General features: G+C 45.7%; 2 non-coding genes across 2 annotated transcripts; both read left to right on the top strand.

Annotated features, from left to right (window-relative positions):
- LOC148165774 (5S ribosomal RNA) lies at positions 1-120 on the top strand. The gene has a single exon (XR_015771193.1). It is a non-coding gene; the product is annotated as a 5S ribosomal RNA (ribosomal RNA).
- Positions 121-6,586: 6,466 nt separating this feature from the next.
- LOC148165773 (5S ribosomal RNA) lies at positions 6,587-6,706 on the top strand. Its single transcript, XR_015771192.1, has one exon. It is a non-coding gene; the product is annotated as a 5S ribosomal RNA (ribosomal RNA).
- The last annotated feature ends 2,593 nt before the right edge of the window (positions 6,707-9,299 follow it).

Genomic DNA, 9,299 nt, shown 5'->3' with positions numbered 1-9,299 from the left:
GGCAACGACCATACCACGTTGAAAACTACCGGTTCTCGTCCGATCACCGAAGTCAAGCAACGTCGGGCGCGGTCAGTACTTGGATGGGTGACCGCTTGGGAACACCGCGTGCCGTTGTCTCTACTCTTTTCTTTTTTTATTAACATTTCTGATGTCAAACTTTTTTTAAATATATTTTTCACTATTTATATTTTCTCTCAGGAACTTATATAGTATGAAGACGAAAATTTTTAATTCGTTCGAGTTGAATTTGTGGTTCTGAAAAGAACCGATTTTTTTTCTTTTTTTTCCAACCAACTTCCAAGCTGCTCGAGGAGGATTTATTTTGAACTGGTGTATTTGGTGACGGCCTTGGTTCCTTCAGAAACGGCGTGCTTCGCCAATTCACCGGGCAAAAGAAGACGCACCGCCGTCTGGATCTCCCTGCTGGTTATGGTCGAACGTTTGTTGTAATGAGCGAGGCGACTGGCTTCAGCAGCTATACGTTCGAAGATGTCGTTCACGAAACTGTTCATGATAGACATAGCCTTGCTGGAGATACCGGTATCGGGATGGACCTGCTTCAACACCTTGTAAATGTAGATGGCGTAACTCTCCTTCCTCCTGCGCTTCTTTTTCTTGTCGCTCTTCGAGATGTTCTTTTGAGCTTTTCCGGCCTTCTTGGCCGCCTTACCGCTGGTCTTGGGTGGCATTCTCTTCTAGTCGTCGAGTTAAAAAAACGTTTAAAAACAGAAAACGAGACAGACACGACGTGCACGTTACGACGAGTATACTCGATCTAAAACGCCGCACACCTAAAATCCCTCTATTTATAACGAGCGAGCGACAAACAGGCGCTCCGCCTTAGTTCGTCGTTCGACCATTGCCCTAACGAGATGGCGCTGTACCGACCATATAAATTTCTAGCCTTCGCCGCGTTCGGCATTTATTTCAAGCCGTACGTTTGTCAGTGCGCTTCGTGTCAGTCGCAGTAGGTGTTTTGCTGTTTATATCGTATAACAACATGTCCGGAAGAGGAAAAGGAGGTAAAGTGAAGGGAAAGGCGAAGTCTCGTTCCAGTCGTGCCGGACTTCAGTTTCCCGTCGGCAGAATTCATCGTCTTCTGCGTAAAGGAAACTACGCCGAAAGAGTGGGTGCAGGTGCTCCCGTTTATTTGGCGGCCGTAATGGAATATCTAGCCGCCGAAGTTCTCGAATTGGCAGGAAACGCCGCCAGAGATAACAAGAAAACCCGTATCATTCCGAGACATCTTCAATTGGCTATAAGGAACGACGAGGAGTTAAACAAGCTCCTTTCCGGCGTTACCATCGCCCAAGGCGGTGTCTTGCCCAACATCCAGGCGGTGTTGTTGCCCAAGAAGACCGAAAAGAAGCCTTAAATTTAATTCTTCGCCGCCGTCATCTCGAACGAAAAACAAAAACTTTTATAAAAACCATCTTCACATCGGCCCTTCTCAGGGCCAAAAATTCAACTCGAACGAATTGATTTTTTCGCCAAAATACAACAACCTATGAGAATCATGTTAAAAAGTCTTTTAGATATTTTAAAGTTAAACCGATCAATTAATTCATTATACGAGCGTAGACTGAACGGAAGATTTTCGATTACATTCAACCAAGAAAGATGATTTTTACGACTTTTCATCGTAATTTTTAGAAAAATTCAATGCCCGACTAAAGCACGAACTCGACAACTCTATCTATAATAATTTATTGATTATCTAATTCAAGAAACATTCCGATTCGTCGTAAATTTCTTCACATTTCGCACATTAATCTGTTAAGAACATACACACACACACCGGTCGCCTATACGTGCTCTCCGTCTCGATAATTTCTTGCAGCAGCAGTCGTCAGCGGTGAGCCGTAATACTACAATCAATCGTTTTATTTGCTATGAGATTTTGTTTCAAGTCACGTCTGAGGAGAGTAACTCTACCCCATATTGGACATAACCTCAAATATACTCTTCGTGGCAAAAACGTTCTTTTAACGATGGTCATTCTAACCTAAAACTGCTGTCAAAATTGTCAAAGTCGCCGCCTGGATCACAAATTAAAATGATCACTCACTCCGTACGATTTTCATTTCGATTTGAAGACAAACACACAATTGAGCAACATATTTAATTCGTTTGATTTATTTTGTGGTTCTGAAAAGAACCGTTTTTTTTTGTTTGTTTGTTTGCTTGCCTGCGGGGGGTTTGTTGTTATTCCTCTGAGGATGCGGATACACGTCATAAAATGATAAAATTAACCGCCGAAACCGTAAAGGGTACGACCTTGACGTTTCAGGGCGTAGACGACGTCCATGGCGGTGACGGTCTTACGTTTTGCGTGTTCGGTGTAAGTTACGGCGTCACGGATGACGTTCTCGAGGAAGACCTTCAACACACCTCTGGTTTCTTCGTAGATGAGACCGGAAATACGTTTCACACCACCACGACGAGCCAATCTTCTGATCGCCGGTTTCGTTATACCTTGGATGTTATCGCGTAGAACTTTGCGATGACGTTTGGCGCCACCTTTTCCCAATCCTTTGCCACCTTTACCACGACCGGTCATCTTGATAAAATTAGGAAATTCTTCGTACAAAACGACGTAGCTTCGACCAAGTTCGTTATGGAACTAACGTCAAAATTTCATTCCGCGGGACTATTTATAAGTTACGGCAGCTCCACCTCGCGTTAAAAACGAATCCACCAATGGCGTCGCCGTATGACTCATCGAGTTTATAAAACGGCCGTTGGCGCGACGAAAATTTTCAGTTGACTTTCGAACGTTCGTACGTACGGTCGGTCGTTCGGTCGAAGCAAGCAAGCAAGCCACTACCTACGTTAATTCTTTTCATTTGATTCATCCGATATCCGAGATGGCGAGAACTAAACAGACGGCTCGTAAATCTACCGGTGGCAAGGCACCTAGAAAACAGTTGGCCACGAAGGCGGCCAGAAAAAGCGCTCCCGCCACCGGAGGTGTCAAGAAACCTCACCGTTACAGGCCCGGTACGGTCGCCCTTCGTGAGATTCGTCGTTATCAAAAGAGCACTGAACTTTTGATCCGCAAGCTGCCTTTCCAACGTCTCGTCCGAGAGATCGCCCAAGATTTCAAGACCGATCTCCGTTTCCAAAGTTCGGCCGTGATGGCACTTCAAGAAGCCAGCGAGGCTTATCTCGTCGGCCTCTTCGAAGACACCAACTTGTGCGCCATCCACGCCAAACGTGTCACCATCATGCCGAAAGACATCCAATTGGCGAGACGCATTCGTGGCGAGAGGGCTTAAATTTCCTCCATCCATCCATCCATCCATCCGATCCGACCATCTAGAATTAACAAATTCTTCATCTTCGAAGGTGTTAAAAGAAGAAAAAAAAAATCGGTTCTTTTCAGAACCACAATTATTTTCCAACGAATTGAAAATTTATCGTTCGCGCATGCAACTTTTTGAGATTGAAAAAAAAAAAAAAAAAAAAAAAAAGTTAGGTTATGTGATTTATTCACAAAATTCGTACTTACATAAAACGATAAACTTTTGCTTTTTTCTTTCACATTAAATTTTCTTTTAACTGAGACTATTTGAAACATTATTATATAATAAAGTTTATCATTCTTTGTAATAACACTGTTTCGACAGTCAAATGAATAGACAAGAAAATCAAATGAAAGTATGTATCTCCTCAACAGAATGTGCATTGTCCAAGCGAATCTTTCGTTCGTTTCTTGAAAATAATTGTGGCCCTGAAAAGGGCCATTTATTTGTATCGATGGTGCCCCTACGTCGATATATACGATCGGAGCACGTTCCCGAAACCACCAGGACGTCGTCGTCGTTGAAAAAATTAAATCATCGTCGTCGACTTTTCACTTCTTTCTCTTGGGTGAAGCGGTTTTTTTCGCTTTGACGGTGACGGCTTTGGCCGTTTTCGGTTTCGGCGCTTTCGGTTTCTTGGTTGGACCGGCCTTGTTGGATTTCTTCGCTTTCGATGGCGTCTTGGGTTTGACGGGCGATCTGGAGGCGGCGCTGGCTTTCTTTTCGGGAGCGGACGCAGCCTTTCTAGCCTTCGATACGGCGACGCTCTTCTTTTCGGCGGCAGTTTTCTTAGACTTGGCCGAAGCGGCGGGGGCGGCCTTCTTACCGGCTTTTGAGGCGGATCCTTTTTCGGCGGACGTCGGCGCTGACGCGACGGAACGTTTAGCAACGCCCGTCTTCTTGGATTTCGCCGATGACGACGCGGTCGCAGCGGCAGATCTCTTTTTCGTGGCGGACGGAGCCTTAGCTGCACCGGTGACGGCAGAAGCCAACTTGAACGAACCGGAAGCTCCTTTTCCTTTGGTTTGGACCAACGAACCGGATGCGACGGCGCCCTTAAGGTACTTCTTGATGAAAGGCGCAAATTTTTCCGCGTCGACTTTGTAGTTGGCCGCGACATATTTCTTGATCGCCTGCAACGAAGAACCGCCGCGTTCCTTCAAGCCTTTGATGGCGTTGGTGACCATCTCCGAAGTGGGCGGATGAGAAGGTTTGCTTCTCGGATTTTTGGGCTTCTTCTCCTTCTTCACCGGTGAGGAGCCGGAAGTGGCACCGGCGACCGTCGAAGCTGCTTGATTTTCTACGTCGGCCATATTTTCGTCTATCGCGCGCGCGTTTTTTTCTTTTTATTATAGGTAGGCTTATTCTTCGGTGAAAGAACGAATGAACTTTACAGAACGAATTGGGCGCCAAAGTCAAAGTGTTGGCGCGTTCGAAAACGCGCGGACCGCGGACTAAACGAGAGCCTTCTCGTCGAGTTAGAAAATTCAGTGGGCCTCGAATACAGCTTTCGCGTGATGGCATCGTTCTCTTTACGCGAAGATCACCGCCTCCGGGTGCGGGAACATGAGCGATTCGGTCGGCGATGGCCTCCTGAATAACCTCAAGTTTTCCCGGACGACCAGCCGACCTCCAAAAGCGAACAAGGACCGATCGATCGTCGACTCGAACAAAGACCCTCCGAAACAAGGAGATGACATCCAAGTTCGACGCCGACGTTACGCGTTTTCCACGAATAACAGGAAAGTTCCGCTTTCGACCAGACAAACTTGGAAGCATCCTCTACAAGTTTCACGAACGAATCGGTCGAAAAGTACGTGCGATCTTTTCGAAAATCGCCTCGCAAAGAGACGCAGCACGGATCGGAGCGACGACCGACGAACCTGCAGAGTGTAGGAAAAAAATTCACAAACGGTCGAAGATGACGTCCGAGAAGGTCGAATTTTTTCAAGAACGAAGATAAAACCTTCGCCTTTCGTAGGAGTTGATTTTTGAAAACGATCTTGACGAACAGGTCGGAAAAAAAACGATGTCAATTTCGGACTCGACCATGAGAAACGAATTTGTACGACGAACGGACTTTTCGAACGACTTTTTTCGCAAAATCGACATTTTTTCCTCAAAAATTACCTCACACGACGAAATCCCATCATCGAAACATCACCGAAAACAGTTTTGACGGCGAAATTCTCGTCAATTTTACGAAAATAAAGGGAAAATCAGACGGACCACCGTCGAACATCCAGCGACGGGAACGGACGAGTTTTTTAATTTTTCTTGCCAATTCATTGCGAAAGAAGCAATTTTTCTCGACGAAACCATTTTATAATCATAAAAAAAACTCCCCAAACACCACAAACCAACAAAAATACGGAAATCTTGCATTGTTTGCATTTTTCAGACACTCTAAATAAAACTACGTCGATGTCGGCGGATTTTCAGTCGGTCGTCGGTCGACAGAAATCCAACGAAATTTTCATTTGTTCTTCTCAAAAACGAAAAACAAACAAATCAACAAAACATTCCCTACTATTAGTCGACATTTCGAGCAGAAACTACGAACGTCGAAAGATTTAAAAAATGAAATATGTAGGTGTGCGTGCGTGCGTACTTACTTGAAACTTTTTTCTTGTTTCATCGTCGCACTGGAACAAATTAAATTTTAATGCAATGTAAACGCGACCACACTTTCGACGAAAACATCTCTATGAATCGAACGACGTCGGAAAAAGAATAAATCGAGAAGAGAACAAATCATGAAACAACACACACCCACCCCGCCCGGCCCGGCCAGAGTGGTGGGAATTTCGATGAATGAACAGACAAAGAAACCAACTCTGTTATCAGTTCTAAGAAAGAAAGCAGGTAGCGGCGGCGGCGAACCTTCGACCGTACTACGGTCAGTTCATGAATTAACCCCGTCCGTTCGGAGTTTATTCATCTCCGGTCCGTGTCGGCGTTTACTTCAAGTGGGTGCTATTTCCATCTAAGCAAGCAAGTGAGTAAGTAAGTTCTCAAATTTTAAATTACGTTAATCGCAAGTGACTCGTTGAGATCGTCAAACGAACAATTTAATTTAACGCCTCATACGAGTTTTTTTTTTTCGTCATTTTGTCGCAAAAAAAAAACTAAAAAACGACTCGCAAAAAAAAATTTTTTTTTTTTCTTCTTTTAAATCTTGTACATTTTCTGACATGTGTACCATCGAAAAATGTCACATCCAAACGATCGAACAATCACAAAAAATCGTCAACGTACCATCTTGGAAAATTTTACCAGGCAACGACCATACCACGTTGAAAACTACCGGTTCTCGTCCGATCACCGAAGTCAAGCAACGTCGGGCGCGGTCAGTACTTGGATGGGTGACCGCTTGGGAACACCGCGTGCCGTTGTCTCTACTCTTTTCTTTTTTTATTAACATTTCTGATGTCAAACTTTTTTTAAATATATTTTTCACTATTTATATTTTCTCTCATGAACTTATATAGTATGAAGACGAAAATTTTTAATTCGTTCGAGTTGAATTTGTGGTTCTGAAAAGAACCGATTTTTTTTCTTTTTTTTCCAACCAACTTCCAAGCTGCTCGAGGAGGATTTATTTTGAACTGGTGTATTTGGTGACGGCCTTGGTTCCTTCAGAAACGGCGTGCTTCGCCAATTCACCGGGCAAAAGAAGACGCACCGCCGTCTGGATCTCCCTGCTGGTTATGGTCGAACGTTTGTTGTAATGAGCGAGGCGACTGGCTTCAGCAGCTATACGTTCGAAGATGTCGTTCACGAAACTGTTCATGATAGACATAGCCTTGCTGGAGATACCGGTATCGGGATGGACCTGCTTCAACACCTTGTAAATGTAGATGGCGTAACTCTCCTTCCTCCTGCGCTTCTTTTTCTTGTCGCTCTTCGAGATGTTCTTTTGAGCTTTTCCGGCCTTCTTGGCCGCCTTACCGCTGGTCTTGGGTGGCATTCTCTTCTAGTCGTCGAGTTAAAAAAACGTTTAAAAACAGAAAACGAGACAGACACGACGTGCACGTTACGACGAGTATACTCGATCTAAAACGCCGCACACCTAAAATCCCTCTATTTATAACGAGCGAGCGACAAACAGGCGCTCCGCCTTAGTTCGTCGTTCGACCATTGCCCTAACGAGATGGCGCTGTACCGACCATATAAATTTCTAGCCTTCGCCGCGTTCGGCATTCTTGAAGTGTTCTCTGAGTACGCATCATCGCGCTCCGTCGATGAGTACTCACAACCTTCGTCCTCGCGCCGTGAAAAGTGCAACCTCGAGTTCAAGTGCCAGTGGTGCAAGTGCCAGTGGTGCAAGCTCATCAAACCATCAAACTGCGTCATCCGGTAAGTCTGATTTTACCGGAAACAAGACCCCAACCCCACCCAACTCTCCTCCTCGGGAGAGAGCATTCTCGTTCTCTTCTAATAACTCCATAATAATGACATCCTCCCAAAATGTGTACCCCTTCAGGTACACAATCCGAAACATCCCTCAGGCTTTCTCCACACAAAAAACCTTCTACGGACTCCTCACAACGTCCCTGCTTGTCAAGGACATTTCCAAACTTGTGGTTAACTGGAACCGCACAGCGCTCCTAGTTACCACCAAAGCCCTTCCGGCAAACTTTCAATCCCATCTCTGCACTGCCACCGCCTGCCCGACCATTTCAATCGTGCAAGTGCACCGAAAGCTTTCAGCACAACCAGCCCCCCCAAATGCCCCCAAAATTCCGCAAATGTCAATCGTCATTAAAGACATCCAGGACGACATCGACAACGATGAAGTCTTAAACGCCATCCGTGACCTCCATCTCCAATGCTCTAATGTCTGGCGCATCCGTTCCAGACAGACGGGCAACTTTTGTAATCTTCTCCGTGTCCTAACAACCTCCACCTCCACAGTTGACTTCCTCCTCAAGGAAGGAATCATCCTTTTCGGTAAGCGCTATCAGTGCGAGCCTTCCAAAGCCCCCCAAAAACCCGCTCCTCTTCAGTGTACCAAGTGCTTCCAGCTTGGGCACGCCGCCTCCTCCTGCCACAACAAGTTGGCCTGTCCTAAATGCCCCGAAAGCCATCCGTCCAACAAGTGTCCTTCTGACACAATCACCTGTCTCCTCTGCAAAGGAGACCACCCCGCCTGGTCACAAAAATGCCCTAAAATCAAAGACGCGGTCGTCACCTGCGACACGCCCGTCGCCCCAACCATCATCTTGCTGCCCCCACCTGAGTTCGCAGACCCCGAACCCCAATGCATTTCTGTGCGTCAAACCATCACTTTTGTCACCAAAATGCTCTACGACCTGTTCCCGCATCAACGATCCAAAGTCGCAGAACTCGTCGAGTCTGCGTCAAAAACCGTCCTCCGCACCAAAACCCGCATTAACCATGTGGGTCAGCGGATCTACTTCTCCTTTGAGTAGATTCGCCCCCACGTCTCGTCCCAACACCCGTTGCAATGCCTCCCATTGCGACCTCCCCCGTCTTTCCCGGCGGGGGCCCCCTTCCTAACAGCGTGAATATCGCCACGGTTAACGTCTCCGGAATCAACAGAAAACTCAACGCCATCAAACACTTTATTGAATCAGACTCAATCAAAATCTTGTCTATCACCGAAACTCATTCCGACAACGCGATTAAAGTCAAAAATTTTTCTTGTTACCATAAACCGCCAACTAACCGTTTTCACGGCTCCGCGCTTCTTGTTTCAACGGACTTTCAATCAGTAAAACATCAACTTCCTGACAACATATCCTCTTTAGAACTCGTTGCCGCCGACGTCAAGTTAAATAATCACACTATCACCATTTTTTCGTATTATAATCAGCCTAACAACCGCGTCTCTTCTGAACTTTTTAACTATGCTTCAGATCTTCCATTTTCAATTATAATGGGCGACTTTAACGCCAGACACACTGACTTCGGAGACCACGCAACCAACCTTAACGGCAGACTTCTTTCTCAATTAATTAGCGAATT

This window comes from Gnatocerus cornutus, unplaced genomic scaffold (genome assembly GCF_029298725.1).
Source record: "Gnatocerus cornutus isolate USDA-ARS CGAHR unplaced genomic scaffold, icGnaCorn1.1 ctg00000217.1, whole genome shotgun sequence".
NCBI lineage: Eukaryota > Metazoa > Arthropoda > Insecta > Coleoptera > Tenebrionidae > Gnatocerus > Gnatocerus cornutus.
The sequence above is the reverse complement of the archived record's forward strand: the minus strand, read 5'-3'. Positions and strand labels throughout refer to the sequence as shown.